Genomic DNA, 26,504 nt, shown 5'->3' on the forward strand with positions numbered 1-26,504 from the left:
TTATTTGATAAGTAACAGTATTATTTTTAATTAAATAATAATGATAATAATAATAGGCATAATAATACAGTAATAATTATATTAATAATATAATAACAATAATAATTAATATCATGAATAAACATTTCCTATCGGAGGCACTTAAATTAGTTGCATCTGGTCTCACCGAGGATTTCGGTCACCGGCCGCTACTGCTCGGAGACCTCGAATTCGGTGATATTTATAACAACCAAACTGGACGACGACTAAGAAGTTTCTTACGCAATTCACATATGCGACTACTAGTCACGGGCCCCACCAGATTCCCAGTAACAGCACAGTCTAGTACATACAGTCACGAAGCTTGAGGTGATGAGAGTACTAGAAACAATAGACTGTGCCGGGTACCATTTCGCATTGTCTGTGATGAGGCGATAGTAGCGATCCTAGTAGTTAGCAACTATCTATGGATGCACATTCCCTACGTATTGAGCTTCGTGACTGTATATACTAGACTGTGGTAACAGCTAGACAAATAAATTGGACACATGGATAAATATATATATAATAGGATGCGAAACTGCGGTCAGCACCATCTTACGGCGGGGGGACCAAATAACAAGACCAGTACCCGACGTCGTAGGTGGTGAACATTAGAACTACGTGTTGGGTAGATTACCCAGAGTTCTCTATTTATCCGTTCCAGACGTTGCTCGAGAAGACAAGATGGCAGCCAGAAACTAGCAAAGAAGTGGACATAAAGTGATACTACGTGTGTGGATAAGCAGTGTATGTTAAACAGTGATGTTTATGAACGTTGTAAAATAGTGTTGTTGAATGTATTGTAAAGTAATATTAATATAATAAATTAAACTATCTAAATAGTTTTTGCAGACTTTTCCATTGCGCTGTACACTAAATACCCAAACAATACAATCCCAGTTATCTAACCTTTTTGCTTTCTTTTCTGTCTCTGTTTGGTTATATTTTAACCTGGCAGTGTAAAATAGATCGTCTCTTTTATCTTCCTGTTGGTTCATGTGATGCTGTAACTGACACCTGCTTAGCATATAGAGTGTTAGCTGGGAGGCCGGAGGGAAAAAGACCTTTGGGGAGGCCGAGACGTAGATGGGAAGATAATATTAAAATGGATTTGAGGGAGGTGGAATATGTTGATAGAGACTGGATTAATCTTGCTCAGGATAGGGACCAATGACGGGCTTATGTGAGGGCGGCAATGAACCTCCGGGTTCCTTAAAAGCCAGTAAGTAAGTAAATTGGTACAAGTAAGAATTTTCAGTGGAAGATGATGTGAGGAATAAAAATGTAAATGTTTTATTTTAAGTTGGGTTAGTTTGAGAATGGTTGGGGGGGGGGGGGGAAGGAAGGAATACTTTCTGCATAGTTTAACTTTTTCGCCACCAGGTGCGCTGCTAAATGCATGGAGTAATTAATTTTTCTTTTTGCCACTTGGTCTGCCGCTAAATGCAATAAGTTCGCCCCCTGACAAGAGATGGCAGCAAGATTAATTTCTACATTAGCGCCTCTAGCGTGTGAATCGGGAAACTCAGTAAGTTACGCATCCTACTCGTATTATATATTTATCCATGCTGGACAGATCACGACAAAATATTAGTTCACCCCATAAACCAAAGAATTATGCAACTAGATGTGCTCCCTCCCGTGAACTCCGACCATTGTCCAATAAATCTTGAAAACCTCTACACCAAACCACGCGCCTACGACACAGCACAATACCAAGACGATCTTTAAAAACACACAGCAAACTGAAACCAATATAAACAATATATTAATGACAACATGCCACTTCCACCAGACATCACCAATTCGGACACCCTAATTAGGGCAGACGATCTCCTGTTGCAGATTACATTAGAAACAAGACTGCGGGCTGTGCCACACAAACACGACGACCAAGACACAGATTATAGAAACTGATTAAAACTAAAAGGCTAGACTATACATAAGACAACATACCGACTTCTCTACAGACGACTACAACAGGACATTAAAGACGCAATCAAACGCTATAACAATTACTGCTGGACACAACTGTCAAAAGCTAGACGATACGAAGAAAGATGACCCCACGAAATTTTGGATATTACTTAAGAAACTCAAAGGCCCGCGTGCGCACAGCTATAGGTCTCGCAAGCAGGGACTACCGACGACAGGAATGCGAACGAAACAATTCGTTGAGGAAGAGTGGGCAAAAGCAAAGGTCACGAGATAACTTGAATGATATTGAAGATTACAGTCAGAAGAGAAACGACATCGATAGAATCAGTCTTGCATTGTGATAGTTACATTACGGTTTTAGTTTCAGTTACACTGCATAAGAATGTGTCTTGTTCCAACGTTTATTTTATTATGTAGTGATGGAGCGTTCCCCTCGCAGAGTGTCATTATTTTACTCGTAAACATAATGTGGCGCGTTTAATTCGCTTCGAATTTTTCTCTTGCTACGCTCTTCATTTTCACAGGCGATGTCCCCATCTGTTTATCTTCTTGGAAGAGGCAGTACTTCATCGGCCCACATCTTTCGCTCCCTAGGCGTGCCTACACACGCACGTCAAAACAGACAGTAACGCCACCACAGTTTTTCGGTAATCGTTCCTTGCGCGAGCTATACCCACTAAAACATAATAACACAAACATTTACCAAACAACACAGAAACTAGGCATATTCAAAACACACTTGCAGCAAGTACACGAAATCCAAGATAATCTTCTCTTCGATAACGAACATTACAATGAAGTTTCTACAGCCAATGAACATAACATACACTTATACACACCTACAGAAATCCATGTTAGACAACAACTTCTTAACAGCAGACATAACACAACAGGAAGTCCCTGCCAGATACACAGAACAAAAAATACAGCGGCAGGTCCATAACATATTAATGAAACAATACCCTGACAAGGCCGTTGAGTTTCTGACCGCAATATACAGGGCGAGCTTTCGTCTGGGATTTTTACTTCCAAGATTGAAGCATGTCCATATATTACTATTTACAAAGCTGGTCAAAGACTACACAGACAAAAACTACAGACCGATGCCTGACAGCTACAATCTGTGAAGTACTCGAAGGAGTGCTCAACAGACGGCTGCAGAGCTACATCGAAGACAACAACTTACTACCAGATATACAGGCCTGATTCTGACAAGACACAGACATTGTAGTCCAACTGCTAAAGTTCATGACACCAGTTGAACACGGCCTGAAGACTCGTAAAGCTACCATAATGATAGCACTAGACACTCAACGAGCATTCGACTCTGTCTAGCTTGATGGACTCAGATATAAACTATCGCAACTTGGACTACCGACACAATTTACGTGGTGGATATCTAGCTTCATACGAGACAGAACAGCTCAAGTTAAAATCCATGAGCAACTAATCAAATCCAATAGTTATACAGTAAGTAGCGGAGTTCCACATGGCACGGTTCTCTCTCCAGTGCTATTTAATCTCTACGTAGCGGGTATCCCGATACCACAAAACGACTGTGAAAGACTCAGACAATTCGCCGATGATAACATCTATACCTGCACATCCTACCGAATCCACACAGCAAGGCGGCACATCAACTCCACATTGGAAACCTTATCAACATGGTTTGGAAGGTGGAGACTGATACTCAATACCGATAAGTCCCAAGCTATGTTGACAAAGAAACAGAGATCCCCTCTGTGTGCGAGAGGAAAATACCCAATGCTAATCAACAACTCCAGAATCCCCTACAAACCAAACCTTAAATACCTAGGCGTCATCTTCAGCGACAAACTCAGTTTAACTCAGCATATCAACCAAACCAGCAAAAAAACTCAAATATCCTACACTACTGTTTGTGAAAAGTGCAACACCCAGAAAGAATGGCCCGAACGACTCCAAACTCGGGAGATGTGTAAAACAGTGTACCACCTATAATTGATTACATTTCCAGGGAGATGGCGAGCACATAGGCCGACAGTGACGACACTTATGTCACCAGCAAGGTCAGTGTTAGGCTTTGCTGTCAGTGCAGAGCTTCCAAACAAAGTGGAAACGTGAAAACTAGTGCAGGTATGCCTCGTCGACGAGGAAGGGCGCAATATTAGCACGTGAGTGAGTTCGAACGGGGCAGAATGGTTGGTCTCCTGGAAGCAGGTTTGTCATACAGGAACATTTCGGCTCGTACAGGGCATGCTGCTACGACAGTGATGCGTGTGTGTGGAACCAGTGGATAGAAGAGGGTCGTACGCAGAGACGAGCGGGTACTGGACTACGTAATGTAACTCAATCCAGTACATAGGACACCATTAGAATCCAGAACAATCCTGGGAAGTTCAAAAGACTTGGCAACCCTGCTTGAACCACACCACAGATGTCTTATTGTGTGTTCATTCATAAATGGGTCAGGCCTACAGGAAGTTCAAATATGAACTCTGGCCATGATCCGGTAAAGGGAGGATTATACAGAAGAGTAACAACAAATGGTTGTTTTGACTCTGACTCACGTCTTGCGAAACACAAGATTGCGCAATAGTGAATCTATGTCTCACCTTGACACCGTTTGAGCAGATTGTCAACACGACAACGGTTAGTATATGCCAACTTGGTACCATTAAACTTCCGCGTACTGCCAAAATTATGGTGCTAATGTGAGAAATGTTACAGATTTAAATGCGGGAAAATAGATATCGTTAGTAAAAATACGGAACTTCACTGGCTAATAATTATGATACATAAAAAGCGGTGCATTACTAGTGAATAGCAGGTGCAGCTGCTTTCCTGGCCGAAGACCTGAGCTGGAAATTCAAGTTAATCGAAATACGATGTTAGGAATTTTACACTGTACTCACTTCTTCCCTATCATAATTAATTCGAAACAGCGATGATAATTATTTTTTGGGAACATTTTCCTTTTCATTCTCTGGAAATTCCCTTTTTGAGTTCGAAATTTTCTGCACTTAATATTGGCCTGAAAGAGAACAAGATGGTAATGGATCCAAAAGACACGGTGCAAGAATAAAAAATCTAGAACTTCCGTTTAATAAAATGTAAACGTCCTGTAACAGTAATCTCACTAGAGGGTTTGTTTTATCGATAAATCTGTGAATGAAACAAGAGCAGATTTATCTAGAAAAAATCAAAACTCGAGTGGGATTTAATCGACTATTACACGATTAGAAGAAAGTATATAAAAATTAGAAGAAAAATAAAGTACTCTAATACAATAAAATATTAATTTACTCACTGAAATTGTATTTCACTAACGTTAGCTTCACTAAAACGTTTCAACGGAGCCGCCATTTTCAGTTGACTGTTTATGCTGTAAACAAATGACGATCGCAAAGCATGGTTTATAGTAGCATAAAGAATTTGCAGTTTGAAATGTTGGCAAACAAAGAAACAAATGCTAGGGCAGTGATAAAACAAGCATATGCTAAGTGATAAAATTAAACAAATGCTAGGGAAGTGACAAAATTGTGCGATAATCAGCCATGATTGGTTGAAAGACGTCCTTTCGTACCGTTTTATTGGACGAAAGTAGTATGACGTAGTAAAAGTATAATAGTCACAATAAACATATTCGACAATTTCAAACACTCATGTATCCAGTAAACTTAGTCTAGTTTCAAGTAAATATTTATAATATTCAAAACAAAATTAACAGATTTTATCACAATAATAAAATTTTATACAGATGTTTGAATATGAAAGCTCATTTACAGTAGCCTATAAGTGAAGACATCCCTTGAAATATGACTTTAATTGTACTAAAGTAGTTGAGTATGAATTTTAAGAACAGAAGATAGTCTATTTCAAGAAATATGGTTAGTTATGAAATGTGAAAGTGCGTAACTGACAGACACCGTCAATGAAACAATGTTAGACTTGGCACTTGGATAAATGCTGAATGGATTTACTATTGAGGATAAAATATTTATAACCTAATCTTTTTTCTTTCTTTCTTTTTTCAGAGACGAATATTTTATTAAATATTACAATATATGAAGGGTTCAGAGCCATAGTGGGCCAAGCGCCATTTATTAAAAACGGAGAAAGCAAGGGTTAAAGTTAAGTGAATACCATAGTTTAATGAAGGTTGACATATCATTTAGTTTTAATGTGTATACTTTATATTACTTGCTATATGTTCCTATTGAATTACGGTAATGACTTCATTTTAACCCTTGTTTTATACGGTTTTAGTAAATGGCTCTTGGCCTACTATGGTTCTGAACCCTTCATATTTGTAATCTTCCGAACTATAAAATATTCCAAATTTTAAATAACGTGTAAAACATTTCTCTTTTCTCCCTTTGTTTTCCCATTTGTAAAATCAATAACAAAATTTTCGTATAAAATGATAAATTTTCCTCGAATTACCACCACTGATACGAACAATTATCTTTATGTGTTAGGGGGTTTCATATCATATCAGCCACATGAGCAGTAAGCATGTAAAGAAAGAATACAATGAAACGTTATCCGGCTGTAGTCTATTTGTATTCGCTGAATTAAAATCCTGCATAAGGCATTAATATTAATCCTTTGTATATGCAGTATGTTATTTTAAATGGAGGATAGGTGTTGTGCTGAACTCACTTCATGGCAAATCCACCATGTGCCCGTCTAAAAAGTGTCAATCTTCTACAAAGTTCAAATATGAAATTAGACCAAGGTTCATCAGGGACTGTAAGCACATTAGGAGGAAGGAAGAAATAGATACAAAGAAACAAAAGAATAAACAACGACAATAAAATAAAGAAGGGAAGAACGACAAAAGAAAGAAAGGATGCAAAATGAAATAAATAAAATAGGAAACAAATAAAAAAAGAATGAAAAATAGAATTAACTAATTAAGTAATCAAATTAAATTAAAATGGGAAGAGATAAGGAATAAAAACAAAAAAGAAAGAGAGTAAAAAGGGAGAAATTAAAGAATAAAGCATTAGAAGAAAGGAAGTAAATGTAGAATAAATTAACAAAAGCAAGAAGCGAGGAAGTGAGGATGAAAGAAAGACGAAGTGAGTGAACAAAAGAATGAACGAATGAAAGGATGAAGAACGCAAGAAATAAATAAATGACTAAACATTAAATACAAAAGACAATAGTAATTAACTAAAGAAAAAGATGAAGGAGCACGGGAGGAAGAAATGAAGAAAAACATAATTTATTAATGAACGGAAATAGTAGGAAGTAGGAAAGAAACAGACATAAAAATTACACAATTAATTAATTGAAGAAAAAGAGGATGTAAGACAGAAGATATACCGAAAGAAAGGCAGCGAGAATGAGTTAATGAAAGGGAAAAAAGAATGAGAGAAGAAAGGAAGAGAAACGAAAAGAAGAAGAAAAAGCAATGAACACTTAACTTTTTCAATAAGTACATTGCAGCTGGACATATTGGCAAGAGCGCAAGACAAACACAAGAGAAGGAACACAATTCAGTCCTTATTAAAGGGAAAAATATCTTCACTCTCTACCGGGATTCTAACTCAAGTCCGCTAGATTGGTAGGCTGCAAAGCTACAATTTCAGCTACATCAGAGGGCATTGTCCGTTGTAACGAGAATTTTAATTGTGTGCGTAGTTAAAACAGCACAAATAATGCGATTCAAACGACTTGTGCATGCAGCAGGCATGGAACAAGAAGCTGGTTGAGACACGACTGGAAGGAGGCCAAGTGGGTAACAAATGCGTAGATTGAAGATGTCGCGAAGGTAAATTGCGGTGTTATTTGACGTGAAGAGTCACTTCGCTGAAGGTGAAGGACCTCTGGCTATAAGAGACGACTCATAAACAACCGAATATTTATAGATACGCACTAGAAGTTAATTAAAACAGGGTGTTTCGTCAACAGAGTTGGCTTAGCGTGAAAAATCGGCAAAGTTTGCTAATTGGAATATTGTAAATTTCATACTCTTTCAGACTACTGAGATAATTTCATGAGAAGGTCTGACCAATCAGAATCACAGCTACTACAATGATAGTCAAAAACATGGTGCTAAAATAGTATATTACGATACAAGCGTGGTAAATGCATTATAACAGAATCGAGAAAAGGTTAGAGAAGACGAGACAAAATCAAGTCTTCTCTATTTCCGAGATTCTGTTATGCACTTAACACATGTATTGCATATTACTTTTCGGCCGATCTTAATTAAAAAAAATATTATTAATCATTTTTAATTTAAATAAGTAGTTCGTTTTCGGACGATAACATTTTCATATTGTGTGATAGCCGTATGTTATCTGTCGATAGGTGTCATTCATTTTTTATTACACGTATTTGTCGATAGCTGTTATTCATTTGTTATTCGGCGGCGATTGTGAAAATGTTGTAATAAAATAAATTAAAGAAAGTTTAGTTTTGTCTTCAAAGAAATAGGTAGGTGACATTAATTATACGTCAATATAAATAAACAGCATAACTTATAGAAAATTTTTGTAGGTGACACATTAATTAGTACATCAGTGTCAATACGACAATGTCTCTTGACAATAAACATACCTTAAGCTCAATTAAACTGCCGGATATTATTGTTGATTATCCACATAAGATGTTTTTAATACAACACTACTGAAGTGATGATTGGAATGAAGATAATAGAATAGAAAAGGCCATCGCTGTTCCGGAAGAACAATGACGCAACTGCAAAATTGAGGTGAATATTAAAAACACCTCTATCTGACTAGGAGTGTTTAAAATAACTAAAAATTATAATATTTTGTTTCATTTCAGTGTTATAATATTTTTTCAAACATTTATTACTTATTTATACATGTATTTATATGCAAATAAGATTCTATTCCTTGCTTCTCCAGAAAAATATTTTATGTTTCACTTACACCGTTGTTGCTCCCGAATAGTGATATAATCATAATTATTATCGTCATCATAATTAGGTAATATCAGGTTCTACACCAACAACATTTATTCTATTTTCAAAGATCTTGGAATATGGGGAATATACATACATACATACATACATACATACATACATACATACATTACATACATACATACATACATACATACAATTTCATCTATTGGTACATCCTTGCCGATGTACCTTTTATTTGAGTAAAGCAAATTTTGTATTCATATTACAGTCAACTTCGGTTATAGTGAATCTCTGCGGACCAGCATATATCGTTCACTATATCCGAGGTTCACTAAAACCGAAGTGTCTGTTTTTATACTACTGACGTTGCTGTACATACAGTGTTAATGCCCGTTTGGGTAAAACCACCTTCAATATCAGTACTAATGTTCACTGTATCTTCCAACTTAAACACTTTAAGCTTCGACATCCTGACATTCACAGTTCGAAACTTGAATCTATTCTAGCCATGTAGGTAGTAGGCATTGATCGATTTCGCACCTCTTCCCACTAGAGGTATGCTACTGTGTACTCGGCCTTGGAATTTCCCAAGTTCGCTTTTACAAAGATGCGGAAGGAAGGGTTGAGGACCATTATACTGTAATCCTTCTTTATTTACCCTTTGGTCATCACTCTACTCCCTTTTACAAAAGAGAACACTTTATCTTCCTATTCTTCTAATAACCTCTTTTAAAGGAATCAGAACTAATCTCTCCTTTATCCCTCACTGCGTACACTATTCTCTTTAACATGTTTCAAGCTGTCCAGGAAGCTGAACAAATCCGTTGTCTTTCAGTGCACTTGAAAAGTACAAGGTTTAAGATTTTGTTCTGAACATATTCTTGGAAATTTATAGGGGAAAGGGTTTCCTAAATTACCATTTTTGATATTTTAAAATTGCATTTTCTTAGGAAAGTTCTAGTTTTAAGTTCACTATAACGAAGCGAGGTTCACTGTAAAGGGAAATATTAAAGTACTTTTTAATGTATGCGGGTCGGGACCAACGATTTAGGTTCACTATAGCCGAATGTTCACTATATCCAGAGTTGACTGTATTTGTATCGTAAAGATGTTTTCTTGTTGAACAGTCATCCTTTACACAGAAAAGGAAAAAAAATTTCCTTCCACCACTATCCCCTTGCACTTCTTTGCTTTGCATTTAGTCTATGACGTCAACACGTGGCAGTCTTCGCCATTTCCTGCATTAGTCTAGTAATTAATTGCGTGGAAGAAACAACAGTTACTGCAATGCTTTCTGTCTCCATAGCGACAGTGTACACATTCTAACATACGAAGGATGTCAATGCGTAGTTGAAACACATCATAAAGAACGTGGCTTAGTAACAACTATGAATAAATTAAATAACATTAATTTTAATAGAGACCGCTCTTTCTTTCAACATATTTCAAGGTTTAGAAGAAGGAGAGCGAGAAAATAGACAACAGTGGAGAAGAAACATTTGGATGCAGGAGAATACTTCAGCATTGTAGAAATTATTGTTTTAGTTGATTATTTAACGACACTACATCAATTATATGTTATTCACTGTCGATAGAATTGGTGAAAGAGGAATGGTATCTGGCGAAATGAGGCCGAGGTTTGTCCATGGACAGAACCTCGAAAAAATTCATCCAGATAATCAGCTCAAGCGGGAATTGAATCCACGGTAGGAAAGTGCACTACCATTCGAGCTACGCCGGTGGCCTAAACCTATTTATAATACAATAAAATTTGTACTGGTCTGTAGGCCATAATGTCTCTCAAAATGATTTGCGTCTCTTTAATGGTATGTATGTATGTATGTATGTATGTATGTATGTATGTATGTATGTATGTATGTATGTATGTATGTATATGTATGTATTCCTTTTTTGAGCAGCATGTTCCATTACAAATGGAAAGTAATACTACATGCCTAGGTTTACCTTCAAGTACATAATCCATTTACATTATATATTATTATGTTGCCATTCTAGATTAAATATGGATTAGTGTAGTTCATCTACTATGTGTAACTGCCAAGATAATATTGGTACTTCTTAATCTAACTTATTTTCCTATTCCTAACCTATGAAGTACAAGAATCTATTTACATATTCTAGCATTAACATATTTACAGTATTTACATATTTACTATCTCTTGATCAGCCTATTTTCAGATAAATTATACCCTCTAATATTGTAGCTTATTTACAGAATGTAAGTAACCTATTTTTGACCCTTATCACTTAATTCTGACTTTTAACCTATCTTCCCAAATAACTTATCCTTATATACTAGCCAGCCTACTGTAGTTGTTCAAAGTCTATACTATTTGCAAACTTTATAAAATATTTTACATAACTTTTCACTAATTTTGTCTTGTCCACAGGCCACTTTCCACCACATTTATGTATAGACTGGATTAGTGTTCTTCTTTCCTTTCCTAATTTCGTACAGTCATAAATGATATGATCCACTGTCTGATCCCCATCCCCACAGACACATGTCGCACTATTCTTGATTTTAAATCGATGAAAATATGCGTTGAGTCTTCCATGTCCGGTCAACAGAGTCGTCAAGTTAGGAGTTACTTCTATCTTCAATTTCAGTCTATCTTGGACACTAGGGAAGAACGCCTTGGTTAGAGTACCTTTGGAAGTAGTTGACCATTCACTTTCCCATTTTCCTTTGGGTATGTATGTATGTATGTATGTATGTATGTATGTATGTATGTATGTATGTATGTATGTATGTATGTATGTACTTTTTTTGAGCAGCATGTTCCATTACAAATGAGAAGTAATACTACATGCCTAGATTTACCTTCAAGTACATTATCGATTTATATTATATATTGTTATGTTGCCATTCTGGGTTAAGTATGGATTAGTGTAGTTCATCTACGTGTGTAACTGTCAAGATAATATTGTTACTTCTTAGTCTAACTTATTTTCTTATTCCTAACCTATGAAGTACAAGAATCTATTTACATATTCTAGCATTTAAATATTTACACTATTTACATATTTACTATCTTTTTTATGAGCCTATTTTCAAATAAATTATATCCTCTAATATTCTAGCTTATTTACAGAATATAAGTAACCTATTTTCGGCCCTTATCACTTAATTCTGACTTTTAACCTCTTTATCTTCCCAAATAACTTATGTATGAATGTATGTATGTATGTATGTATGTATGTATGTATGTATGTATGTATAATAAGTTATAGGCCTTATAGTTTATCTAAAATCCCACAACGTTGTGCCCGGGCTCGAACGACATCGCTCTGTGTTGAGAAATAGCTAGGTGACTGAGCTATGTACGGGCCAATATTATTGTGGAGCCTTCGTGACATTTTTATAGGCCCTCCTCTTGAGGTATGATAACACCGAAGTTGAAATATGATAACGACAAGAGAATGTAGCTGTAATGCGCGTTTGAGAAACTCTCAAAGTAAACAAGAGAACAGTAGCGACTGTTCAAGGTGATATCCTTGGAATTCTATGCGCATTTCAATGTGCATAAGTGATGAGTAACAGCTGCAATATCATCCGGGTGATTGTTTGTTACCTTGCAAGACACGACAACATAGCGTTTGTTCGTGTATTTCCTCTGTCTACAGATACAGTACTTCATGTGTTTGCGTCAGTTTTCTTTCTAAACTGATTATGATGCTGAAGAAATTGTTGTAGAGAAAACAGAAATAACCAAAAATATCCTGCTCTATCCTTCTGATTGAGGTTCTGGTTGATATGTACTGTACATTTATTACCAAGCAATACATCTCACTTGACAATATGTGTCAGAGGAAGAACAATTGTTTGCATACATCTGAAGTCATGTACATGTACAGTAGCTAGTCAGCCATATATGCAATAGAGGGGGATAGCAACTGGGCACCCTACACTATTATCTCCTCGCTTAGTTGCCTCATAAGTGATGAATTCTTGGTATCACTTGTGAGGTTCAGACCTGTCTTCGGACAGTTCACTAAACAACATCATCCTGCTGTAACACCGTCTTAGACAACAATTCTTTTAATACACAAAGAATAAAGAGATAATTAACTTGCAGATTCTTACAGAAATAATTAGTTTCCAGCATAAATGACTAAAAAAAACTTATTCTCGGCATACCGTTGATTTGTATACACCTATTTCTACTAAAATACTGAACGAATTCCATTCATAGACCTATTCAATACCTACGAGTCAGTTCAACCATAATTTTCTATGTTTTCTCTAGGCCTATCGACTGAAAAAGTTGTATTTCATTTCGTTGACTCTAAATGGCAGGAAAGTTCATTATGTGTAGTGTGGTGCTGTGCTAAGTCGAAAGGATCAAAATTCGCAATAAAAACGTATGTTCAATTCATGTTTTTTACATCAAGGTCTTTGGCAGTATCATATATTTACAATACCGTTTTGCAGCCGTTCAGTTTTTTCAGTAGGATATAATTTACCACCAAGGAAAGAACTTAATCTAAAAAATCCCCCTCGTTCCAGCTTAAAATTATCAAATAAAAATGATATTATTTCATTATTAAATTATTGAAACCAGAAAATGCATGTTCTCTTTAAAATATTTTGGATTCTGAACTAGTTCTGGATGAAAATCATCCTAAAAGTGAAATCAGAGATCATGAATAAGAATATTTGACACCATAATAAAGGAGTTTTCATCTACAGCAAAGTTTCAGAATTGATTTTCTTAATTCATCTTCTGTTTTTCTTACTAGAAATTTAAAAGGAACGTTTTGTTTGTACTGCATATTTCCATAAAAAATGTAAGGGCTTATCGCCTAAAATTATTATTGTGTATTATTTTGATAAGCTGAAGTCTTAATGTGCTATTATTTCTTATTGTTCATTCAATAAAGTTCGTATATGTTAGTGAAATAACGCTTTTCTAATGGTTTTAATGCCTACGTACTCTAATTTAAGAAGTATCAGACGTTCTATGCAATAACGACTTATGTTTTCCATACTTTTACAAATATTTAAAAACTGGCTGTGTTTAAATTATAACTGATATTGGATTTGAATAATTTATACAATCTAAAATATTATAAAAAAATTATGCGAGTATATGTACTATTAAAATGTCTAAATTTTTCTAAAACGTTTACACTGTTTTTCTCAAAACATAGGTTTTCAACTTGAGCTGTTATTGCACCCAGCGCCTCAATTGAAGAACCGGATGGGATCATCCTTCAAGTCCTCGAACAGGTAGTGGAATTTACTATGTTCTTTTCAGATATATTTGTTTGGCCCATTGACTTCTTCGACGCCTTTTTCTTTGTCGCATCATAAGATTGTTTTCTAGGAGGTATAGAGTTGATCTTTTATTTTTATACACTTCTTAAAAGAAACACAAATATTTTACAGAATCCAACATCCTAGGGTCACAGCGTACACCCAACAGTGATAGCAGTCGCATATCATGTCTGATGAAGTCGCTACTAACGTGAGAACTGAAGTCGTACGTCTAAATCGCGCGTAGTTGTGCGTAGTCGCTTCCAAGTAGCACGTACGGGTGAATCCAGAAATGCATATAGAGAAGACCTGAGGGAAAAAGATCTTCGGAGAGACTGAGACGTAGATGAGAGGATGTTAAAATGGATTTGAGAGAGGTGGGATATGATGCAGGGACTGGATTAATCTTGCTCAGGATAGGGACCTATGGCGGGCTTATGTGAGGGCAGCAATGAACTTCCGGGTTCCTTAATAGCCATTTGTAAGTAAGTAAGATTTTTGTTTATGAAACAGAATTTTCCACACTGCTAGCTACTGTTTATGCTAATAAGTAACTGCTAAAAGTAGTAGGCCTACTTTTATGAAACAGGCCCCAGGATAGAAATCAAGTTATGAGTCCCGAAGTGTAGATTTACAGCACGTAAAAGAACCCTGTTTCTGAGAAAGGTCGCCGGGCAAAATTTGTCATCCATGTTAAATTCAGACGCTGACTAACCTCTGCAGTTGAAAGATCCATTAAATAAAATTGTATGATATTGTACTATTACTACTTCCAGTACTTCTGCTACTATTATAACATCACCCACTTCACACTATTTCGTGGTTATACAATACATGGCTAAGTCGTGAAGTTTGCTATGTTTCAGGTGAACAGACTGCACTGTGTTTACAGGAAAAGTAAGACTGCAAATTTGGCTTTCAGGTATAGCTCCCTGTGAAGCTGATTTGAATAATTTCAAGGGAAAAATTGTTCCGGGGCCGGGTATCGCGCGCTCAGCCAAAGGTCCGGGTTCGATACTCGGCCTCGGAACAATTTTTCCCTTGAAATTATTCAAGGTAAGACTACTTATATCATGTTCTTTCTTCATTCGCGTCGTGTTTCCATTCAGGAGTCAATCGGCAATTAAGGTAGTGCCCGCGAGCAGGTGACGTGAGTTGGCACCTCGATCTGATTGTGAGCGTACCATGCCTCGCTAAGTGATTTACTACTGCATGCCCTCTACTGTAAGATGCGCAGCACAAGTCAGTAAAAGTAAGTAGTAAACAGGCTTACTTCAATGTTAATGACCAGCCGAACACAAAAACTTCCAACAGCTTAGATATTTATATCCGCGATGTTGGCTGCATGCCAGCCACCGAATGTGTACGCAATATTACAAAGAAGGGCAAACCTACACAACAGAACCAACTGTGAAGAGCAGTGGCGGCATGAACAGAACCAGATCGATGTTATCTTAGCCTCAAGCGGTAGCATTTCTGACTGTAAATCCAACGCATTAGGGTTTATCATCAGAGGAGTGAACAATTGTCTTCTTCTGCAGTGAATGATTGTTCGTAGTGCAAAATCAGCAGCTTAAGATTTGAAGTGGAAGGTAGAGGTGGAGTGTGACAGCGTTTTGCTGTCATAACTCTGAATTGCGACAGATCCGAAAAAAATCGCTGTGACAGATGATATCGATTTTGTCAAAGTGTATATATGAAAAAACTTTTGAGAACACCTAATATATTTGTGTATGTATGTAACGAAATGTTCGTCGAAACGTCTACAGTAGGCCTAGTAGAGGTGACACATTGGGTTTCTTAATAGAAAATGGGTAGGCTATACACAATAAAAACTACTAGAAAACACTGCTATGAACATAGCATTAACTGACATCGACAGATTGTTCGTTATCACTACGATAAATAAGTTACAGTAGACTCTTGCTAATCCGGCCATCCTTGCACACAGGAGTGCCGGATTACTGAAAATGCTTAAAATGTATTTAAATTTAATGTTATAAGTTGTGCAAACTACTCAAATTGCACTTCTAAATCGAAACTAGAATGTTCCACATGTGGCCGGTGCGTGTATACGTAGTTCCGGTATATAGGTGTTTGTACCAAGTAACACACAGCACCAGTGCAAATTTCCCAGAAAACTATTACAGTAGAAGGAAGTAAACTATAAGGAGGCCGGATTACTGAGGGCCGGATGAGCGAGAGTCTAGTGTATTTAAAAATACTGTAACAGTTTACAATTTTCACATAAATCTATGGAAAATGTACCTTTTCAATAGCGAACATAATGGGCGCGGATACCTAAATAACGCATGCAAAAAGTTTAAAATATGCTCAATAGTGAGCGTAATCAAACAAGCAGTCCTTTTGTATTATAATTCCTCAAAGCTAATCGCATCTCCAAAGATAAATTTAAACAGTGTCAGAAAGGTGAACAACATCAAGGCATTCTAATTTGTATGGAAAACGTGTTTCTTCTCTTTTATTATGGCCGTATTCATTTAAAAATGTTATTACGTTAAAGAATGAACACTCCTGTAAAAGTTATGAAATATAAATTTATTTTTAAATTTTATTTCATAATTGTAGAAGAAATACAAAAATAGTACTAATTAATACTGGATAAAATAAGTAAACTTTATTTAAAACATTATCGTAATTTACACAATTAAAACTACACCCTGATCCATAGAATTTAACGCATTTAAAATGTATGGTTAGTCAAAAGTTAGAAGAAATATTTTATTTTTACAAATTTCTGTTTCAATTGTTTCAATATTGTTGCTATGGTAAATGAAATAAACAGCAATTCAAGCTATTCTAGAGAGAATCAAGATGTTTTCTTATTTACAAATTCATACCAGAAAACAATTACTTTTTTATAGTGCGAACTGGCCTAACTCAATGTTACTATGAATGAAATAGAAATTGTTCCAGTGCACTGAAAAGGTTCAGGACTGCATTAAATGGATTGAGGAATGGATTCTGCAATTTGCCGTCACTGTGGAAGCTTGCAAAAAAATTTTGAATACATAAACAAGATTTTCTTCTGAGTGTTGTTCATTCCCTAAAAGACCGGATACTAGTGATAGAGAAAAAAATGGCGATCATATCTGAATATTTTGAAATAGGTTTATACCTCAATCCATTCTTTTATGAACAAAAATTGTATCTTTTTTTATTAACTTTCTTTTTATTAGAGTTAGACGTTTCAAGCCTTTGTTCACTTTTGAACAACCCTACATATTATAAGGTTCCAATGAGTTTACAACAACTGAAATTTCTCAACAGCAGAAACATTCTGATTTCCTAAAGGTGTCCACTATTAGGAAAAATTACCACCGAAGTAATTAAGGATCATTACACCCAGTTTCTTCAACTGGTAATAATTCAGAGGCATTAGAAATTTTGAAATGAAAATTGCACACATATATATATATATATATTATATATGAAGATAAATACAAATAAGCCGAAGATCTTAGTCATAGGAAGAAAAATAAAGAAGGTAAAATTGCGAATTCTAAATGAGGCAGTAGAGCAAGTGGACAGCTTCAATACTTGTGGTGTACTATAAGCAGTAACATGAGCTGCTGCCAGGAAGTCAAAAGGAGGATAATAATGGCAAAGGAAGCTTTTAACAGAAAAAAGGGCATCTTTTACGGATTTCTGGAAAAAGAACTAAGGAAGAGACTAGTGAAGCGCTTTGTGTGAAGTAAGGCATTGTATGAAGCAGAAACATGTATATACATTACGACGAAGTGAAGAGAAGCGAATGGAAGTATTTGAAATATGGATATGGAGAAGAATAGAACGTGTGAAATGGACAGATAGAATAAGAAATGAAGCTGTGTTGAAAAGAATGGGTGAAGAAAGAATGATGCTGAAACTGATCAGGAAGAGGAATTGGTTAGGTCACTGGCTGAGAAGAAACTGCCTACTGAAAGATGCATTGGAAGTAATTGTCAACTGAAGAAAGGTTCGGGGCAGAAGAAGATATCAGATGATATACATGGATCATAGGCGGAGAAAAACAGAAAGTCTGAAAATAGGAAAGATTGGAGAAAGCTGGGTTTGCAGTGAAAGACCTGCCCTTGGGCAGAACACTATGAATGAATGAATATTCAGTATTGCTATCTTATTACTCTGAACAGTAACTGCGTAGAAAAATATACCAGTAATAACTAATTTAAAATAAATGCCTTTCGGTTATATTCCATTGCAATTGAATATAAAACCTCTAGTTACTTAGCTAAATTGAATATATATTGAACGAAAAATTCATTTACCCCTGGTGGGACTCGAACCCACAATCCCCGGTTTAGGAGACCGATGCCTTATCCATTAGGCCACAGGGGCGGTGACGGTTTCCGTCCTTGTAAATGGCATTTAAATACGCAGTCACAGCGTATGACGACATGCATGCCGCAGGAAGACTGCTTTAAGCCAGCAGAAAGAGAGAGGGCACTTTAAGGCAGTTACTAACCGCGAGGGAGAGAGAAGACGGAAGAGGAACTCGGCCTTTCGTAATCTCTTTACTGGATTTTAGTAAAATTCTTTCGCCTTGTAAACGATTTCAAAAAGATTATGTTCACTTCATCTTCACTGTTTTCCGCCATAACTCAAGGTCAGGACTTTTAGAGTTTCTGCTTACAAGCCTAGATGGACCGAGTTCCATTCCCGACAGAGAAGTAGAGACTTTTCTTCTTTTTACGCAAACTGTCTCTCTTGTTACTTTGTTTGTCCTGTAGGACTATCATCAGATTTTTGCTATGCTGTTCACATGATTAACGATTCCACTAGCACTTTCTGAGAACTTGGTGATGATAATGATGATGATGATGATGATGATGATCAGACAAATAAGCGCAACAAATCTTCGGTTCACATTCCTTTTATAGAATAAAATTAAAGTAGCCCGTTTGCAAGGTGATATCTTGTTTATGCTCAGTTCTACGTCAGAATTTCTTTTAATTCTGTCCTCGAAACGTGGATCGAAGCAATCTGACCGTAAGTTGAGGTAAAGACGATGATATAGATGAATAATTAGTAATGCGAACATGAAGTGTGTCAGCTGTAGTTTATTTACAACTGTTGAGGCTTCACTTAAACCATTCAAAGCTTACAAAATTATTATGAATTGATCTTGAATTAAGTAATGCGATTATGAAGTGATCGCCACTCGGTAGAGGCGTAACTTCAACGATTCAAAGCTTACAAAATGATGTTTATTATGATGATGATTATGTTAATTTTATTTAGTAATGCGAATAAAATACCTTTGGGGAAGCCGAGACGTAGATGGGAAGATAATATTAAAATGGATTTGAGGGAGGTGGGATATGATGATAGAGACTGGATTGGTCTTGCTCAGGATAGGGACCTATGGCGGGCTTATGTGAGGGCGGCAATGAACCTCCGGGTTCCTTAAATGCCAGTAAGTAAGTAATGCGAACATAAAGTGAACGTCAGCCATATTATAAGTAACGGTAGAGCAACAATTTGAACGATTCAAAGATTACAATGATGATGATGATGATGATGATGACTATATGGCAACGATGTATCATCATGATGACGATGATGGCAACGCTGTAACATGATGAATTAAGTAATGCGAATATGAAGTGGTAGAAGCGCAACTTCAACGATGCGAAGCTTACAAATTTATTTTATCATACTGCTGCTGCTGCTGCTGCTGATGATGATGATGATGATGATGATGATGATGATGATGATGATGATGATGATGATGATGATGATGAGTTAAGTTAGTGGGATTTGAAAAGGGCGCGTCAGTTACTCTGGCTATTTGCGCCCAGATAATGATGATGATGATGATGATGATAGCTCTGACTATGATGGTCACGATTTTCATGATGATGATGATTTTGAATGTAATAATTCAAACCTGCACCTATTAAAACAACATCCAAATCATTATGCATTAAATTTGCTGGATAAAAGTCAAATAATAAGAAGACTTAAAAGGACCAATGCTCTTGACCTTCCATTCACTTTACTACAGCTATTTGAAACATTCTTACATTTCTTTTGGAGTATTTTCATGGGATAACATCTCCACTCATGTCATATTCTTTTATAATATCTACTTATTGTCTATTGTAGACAGATTGTAAATGTGGCATGAGTGTTAAATAAAAAAAAAAACACACAAGTAAGACGTGGTAGGCCTATACGTAGCGGTACAGATGCAACTTAACGATTCAAAGCTTAAAAAATTATGTTTATGATGATGATGACGACGATGATAGTTAATTTTATTTAGTAATGCGAACATAAAGTGAACGTCAGCCATATTATAAGTAACGACAGAGCAACAATTTGAATGATTCAAAGGTTACAATGATAATGATGAAGATGATGATGATGACGACGACGATAACGACGACGACAACATAGGACTATCTGAATTACTGGGACACGCATGTATTTTAGTGCTATCAACGTTTTCTAAAATAGCTATACATCTGGTGTGTCAGAAATTCATAAGTCTGTTCTTTTTTTAAACAAACTTGAGTTTGGAATAGATATCCACTTGAAGTGCCGAGTCTCGAGATATTAAAGACATTCTAATGAATTTTTTCAAGCTCCTGATGACTGACTTGAAAAGATAAAGTAGGAGGTATCGTCCTCATAATTTTCTCTCTTGGTATAAAGTTATTTTCGTTATTTCTTTGAAAGTTCTTCAGAACTACTCAAAAGAGAGCACAGTTCAAGGAGAAACATCTTTCCATCTCATTTTTTATGTCAAGACTTTCATCCTCTTTGCAATATGTTAATTCAAATCCTACCATTCAATCCATACACTCAGGTTACGATTAGTTAATGTCTTTTGATTATGCTCCGAATTTATATGTACGAATATCACGCATTTTGTTTGTAACATTCTGGAAAAAAAAAAAAAAAAAACAACAACAAATGTGGAGATTTAGACTTATTCTCTATCTTATGGAGCATGGGTGGAGAGGAGAAAAATTCTCTCCGGCACCGGGACTCGAACCCGGGTTTTCAGCTCTACGTGCTCACGCTTTAACCACTAAACCACACCGCATTCCAGTTTCGATGCCGGATTGAATCCTCTCAGTTTAAGTCCCACCTCTTAGTTTCCCTTTAGTGGCCAACCCTCATGCACTGTGTCACAGATGTGTGACAGTGGCACAATGTCCAACACACTATGTGCAGAGGTGCACTCATTACGAGTGACTAAGTGGCCGGGATCCGACGGAATAAGCGCCGTCTTAAATCACCATGTGATTGTTTACGCATATCATACCATTGTGATGTACCGAAGTACGTATGATATTTCCGTGCAGGAATTCTGCATTACTATATGAAGAAGGATGTGTGGAGCGGAGGGAAACTAAGAGGTGGAACTTAAACTGAGACGATTTAATCCGGCATCGGAACTGGAATCCGGTGTGGCTTAGTGGATAAAGCGTCAGCACATTGAGCTGATAACCAGGGTTCGAGTCCCGGTGCCGGAGAGAATTTTTCTCCGTTCCATCATATGGTAATGCAGAATTCCTACACGGAAATATACGTAGTTCGGTACATCACAATAACTATTATCTATCTGCTAAATATCTAATAATGAATAACTCTGAGACAATAGTTTTCAAGGGTATCGGGTCTATGCCGTGTTCTTTATAACTTTGCGTTATACTTAAAATTTTTAAGAATAAAATCGCTATTTCGTTTTTGAAGTGAAACATCTTTAGGCAGGCTATGAGTTGAACGCTGTGAAACAAAATTATGTTGTCGATGTTGTAAGAAGGCTTTATGTGTTGTTGCTACAGAATTGTGTTAGCTGCTGTGTTATCGCGTAATAAAGTTGTTGATGTTTGCAGTTATTCACTAATTTACACAAATTAATACATAACTATTTGGTAGTGGGGCTGCTGCCAAGCACGTCTTCTGTGTAGTGTTGTGACGTTACACAGTTGAAACCAGTGAGTGAAATTACGTTGTTGAAACCAGTGGGTGAAATTACGTTGTTGAGAAACTTTTTACTAAAAAATAGACCTGAACGAACGAGAGCATGGCATGGCATGAAAAACAGCGCGTAAATGAACTGCCGAAAATTCAGCCAAAAACAAAAAAAAGAGCTAATACATTGGAACGAATGGAAGAATGCGGGGCAAGAAACGAGGCTTTTTCTAATCTCTCTTTTGCAGTTGAGTTACAAACCGTCAACGATTTAGTGAATGTTCCTATACCATAAACAAAAATCAACGAGTGCAATGCCTACCAGCCTATGACAAAATTTCTTCAAGAGGAATTCGATGGTGTTGTGGTAAAGGGGGTTAAGTCAGTTTTTGTGCAAATGGAGTTTGTTCCCCAGGTAAATAAACAAGTTAAATTCTGCAAGTGTATGTGCAAAAACAAAATAATACTAGCATTTGATGTGTTTTATTTGTGTAGAAAATTATTTTAATAAGTGTCCGGAGTTTAATTTTCACTTATCAAAACTCACTTCTATGTCTTAACCCCCTTTATCCAAACACCATCGAATTTACTTTGACGATAATTACTTCACCTAGTGAAGTGGACACCAGACTTGGGGACAATAAATTATTGATTCAGTTTTCTTACGTCATTTGGGAGGGTTGCACAGTTTTCATATCTTTAGTTCTCATAAACCAAATGCTTCATTTCAATTCTGAAGATTATCGAGTATAAAAATGTTAAATTTAACCTTAATTTATCTTCTCTCATTGCACGAAAATTTAATGAGGTAACTAAACATTTAGAAGCCTCACTTGTGCTGCGAGCAGAGACTACACTACTCATAAGTTCAGAAGAAGATGCTTCGGAATAAGTTACACCTAGTTCCCTTATCAAGTTCGCTGATGTTTTTTATGAAACTTAAGATTTTTGTCCTTTCTTGTCTTATTAAAGGTACGTTCAATGTGCCACACGTGTATTGAAATTTACATATGTTACTAAGAAAATTATATTCGCAATTTTACGATATAGCTCATGACAACCCAATTATTTGAAATAACTTGTTTCTCCTATAGTTCTTCATTGATTACTGTTCTCTATCTTCTTTGAAATTTTCCATGAAAGGCAATTAGTTTGGAATCGTTGCTCGATATTTATGGATTGTGTTTCAAATGTGTATTATGTAGTAGTTGCGTGGACATTTTACAGTCCATTTTCTTAGCTTGAAAGAATTGTTCGATCATCTGCAACATTAGTGTATTTAGAATATAATCCTCTAATTAAAAATTTGTTTTCCACTAACGTCGCCATTTGTCTATAATAGTGTGAATATCTATGAGCATCAGTTTTCTTGGTCATTTTGAATTTATTTTGATATATCCTTTTTGACTACAGAGCGAAATCAGGAACAAAAACACAGTGACAGAACGGTAATGGAATATAATGTGATGAAGATAGCCACTATAACCACTAAAACTCTTACACGAACTGTCCCAAGATAAAATTTTGGCCTACACTATTCGGAACACATCGGCAGTTTAAGCTATGGCTGGACACATTATCGTTCCTTATTTCAACGAAAAGCACTCACTAGTCACTTGTTTCCTGGAGGCTTTTAAGTTTGTGTTTGTATTTGTGGAATTGATTAATTGCAAAAGTATTGCGAAACAGACGCATTTGCATTTCTTTTTATTTGCGGGAAACTCCTAATGATTAATGGATCACATTAATTATAAATGAAATCGCAAACAGAATTAGCGTCTTTTGGTCTTTCGTTGATTAATGATTGAAGTTGATATACTCAGATTTTTTTCTTTTAGCTTCCTTCTGTCTGTAATCGCGTCTGAGATGAAGGAAAAGGAAGCTTTGCAGATCTATCACTCCTACATATCGTATCACTAAGTTGTCGGAATTGAGGTCTTCCATTTCAATTTATGTAAATATAGAAGCTAAAAACATGTGAACTATAGCGATGAACCGAAGTACATATATTTCCATGCAGGAATTCTGCGTTATCATATGATGAAAGATCGGTGGAGCGGAGAAAAATTCTCTCCGGCACCGGGATCCGAATCCGGGTTTTCAGTTCTACGTGCTGATGCTCTATCCACTAAGCCACACCGGACTCCAATTCCGATGCCGGATTGAATTCTCTAAGTGTAAGCTCCACCTCTTAGTTTCCCTTTAGTGGCTAACCCTCACGCACTGTGTCACAGATGTGTAACAGTGGCACAATGTCCAACACACTTATGTGCAGAGGTGCACTCATTACGAGTGACTAAGTGGCCGGGATCCGACTGTCACACATCTGTGACACAGTGCATGAGGGTTTGCCACTAAAGGGAAACTAAGAGGTGGAGCTTAAACTGAGAGGATTCAATCCGGCATCGGAATTGGAATCCGGTGTGTCTTAATGGTTAACGGTGTGCTCGTAGAGCTGAAAACCCAGGTTCGGATCCTGGTGCCGGAGAGAATTTTTCTCTGCTCCACCGGTCCTTTATCATATGAGTGAACTATGTTTTCATTAATAAAATATTCCATATCTATCCGTCCGTCCATGGCCCATGATGGATAGAAAAACGACCATCTGACTATTGACCTCACGTCCAAATGCCTCACCGGAGGCAACTAGGACGAAGGTAACGTGTGGCCAGGACGATTATCCCCTAACCGTTATAGCTAGTTTTTGAAATCGGATTTAGCTACCTATCGTAACTCCTCAAATTCATTACGATACTGGGTGGGCACCGGTCCCGTATGTTGGCCGAAATTCCATGAGAAAACACCTTTCTCATAAGAACTCGTATCACGCGCATTCCATAGCGCGAGTCCTAGGCAAGATGGGTACGGACATCCCGAAGATGCATCGCTGCTCGCGGTCCAGGTCGACGTCGAGGAAAAATTCGCTCTGTTACCATAACAAATATATTCTGTAGGATCAAAAAATAATAATCTTTATGTAGATTCTTCTAGCAACAGAGCATATTTCTATACAGATTACTGTGGAATCCCGGCCACCAAATCACTCAACTGAGTGCGCTCCTTGTATAATGGCAGTTGACTTAATATAAAAATGTCAAAATACATGTCCAGAAAAGGAAAACACTGGAGGTGGGGGTTCGATCCGGTGCTGTGGATTGGATTTCGGTGTAACTCAATGATGAGAGCGCTTGGTACGTAGAACCAAGGACCCGGGTTCGATTTCTGGCGCCGGAGCGAATTTTTCTCCTCGAATATTAATTGTTACCGTAACATATATATTCTGTGGGACCAAAAAATAATAATCTTTACGTAGATTAAACCTATTAGTTCGCCTTTCGTAGTTTTCAGAAACAAAATGAAATTATTACAAATCTCAGTAGTAAAACAGATTATTACTCCTCTCAGGTTGTCTGGATAGTACGGTGAAGGATGTAGTAGAATGGGGGGAGATGCCACACCACAAACCAATCAGAAGCAAGCTACAGCGATGTACAGTATTTCTTTCTATAGCGACGAAAACACAAACTTACTTGTAACCGCGCTAGACCTCCATGTAAACCGCGAGGGTGAAGTGTCGCGAGCATATTCGACAAGTGTTGTCCCATTTAAATCTGCGTTTTTGTCTTACAAGGAAGTGGACAAGGAGGTGACATCCAGATCGACCGAGATGCATCTTCGGTATGTCCGTACAAGACCACGACGCGACACTACGGCCCGGGATTTGTGATATCTCGGAAGATGAAAATCTTATTCTTTACTCAAGTCTACTGTATACACAACAACCAGCTATAGGCATACATACAATCTCTTAGTCATCTGATATTTACTTCTATTCGACTTCATTAGTCCCCCTTGAGGGAAGGAGCACGGATGGGAACTCATCTCGCACGTGGGTCCATGGAATGGAATAATGTGCATGCCCTAAGGCTCCCCGCACTACAGATTCCATGCAAACTCCCTTACAGCCTGCAGAATCCCCGTAGGCATCACCGCGGTTCCTCAACCCCGGTCCCAAGAGCTACTACGAGCACCAGGGGAGAGCCAACAGTAACTAATGACCACATCCTATTGGGATCCAAGTTCAGTGGCGGCCTCAAGCTCGAAATATGAGAAGGAAACGGAGATGATGGTGAAATGAATCCGAGGTCTAAGTTACCTAGCAGTTCTGCTTCTCACTGAGGGAAAGCCTAGGAAAAAACCTCACCCAGGCAACTTGTCCCAACCAGGATTTGAACCCGGACCCGCTCGTTTAAAGTTCAGACATGCTAACCGTTACTCCACAGCGATGACCATTCACTTCCTTTGATCTTGTGACATGAACCATGAGTTCACTTGTCAGGGATAAAACTCGAGTCAGGTTTGAGTGCAATTAATTATAAGGATTTCACTGCCATCTATGTACAAACGAGTATGAAGCAGCAGGATCTT

At 37.0% G+C, this 26,504-nt stretch overlaps 1 protein-coding gene and 1 non-coding gene across 2 annotated transcripts in view; both read right to left on the bottom strand.

Annotated features, from left to right (window-relative positions):
• Positions 1 to 26,504, bottom strand: part of LOC138696580 (uncharacterized protein ZK1073.1) — a 349,355-nt gene that overhangs the window by 287,315 nt on the left and 35,536 nt on the right. The gene's annotated exons all lie outside the window — the stretch shown is intronic.
• TRNAR-CCU (transfer RNA arginine (anticodon CCU)) lies at positions 18,413 to 18,485 on the bottom strand. Its single transcript has one exon. It is a non-coding gene; the product is annotated as a tRNA-Arg (tRNA).

The sequence above is a fragment of the Periplaneta americana genome, chromosome 3 (assembly GCF_040183065.1).
Source record: "Periplaneta americana isolate PAMFEO1 chromosome 3, P.americana_PAMFEO1_priV1, whole genome shotgun sequence".
Classification (NCBI taxonomy): Eukaryota; Metazoa; Arthropoda; class Insecta; order Blattodea; family Blattidae; genus Periplaneta; species Periplaneta americana.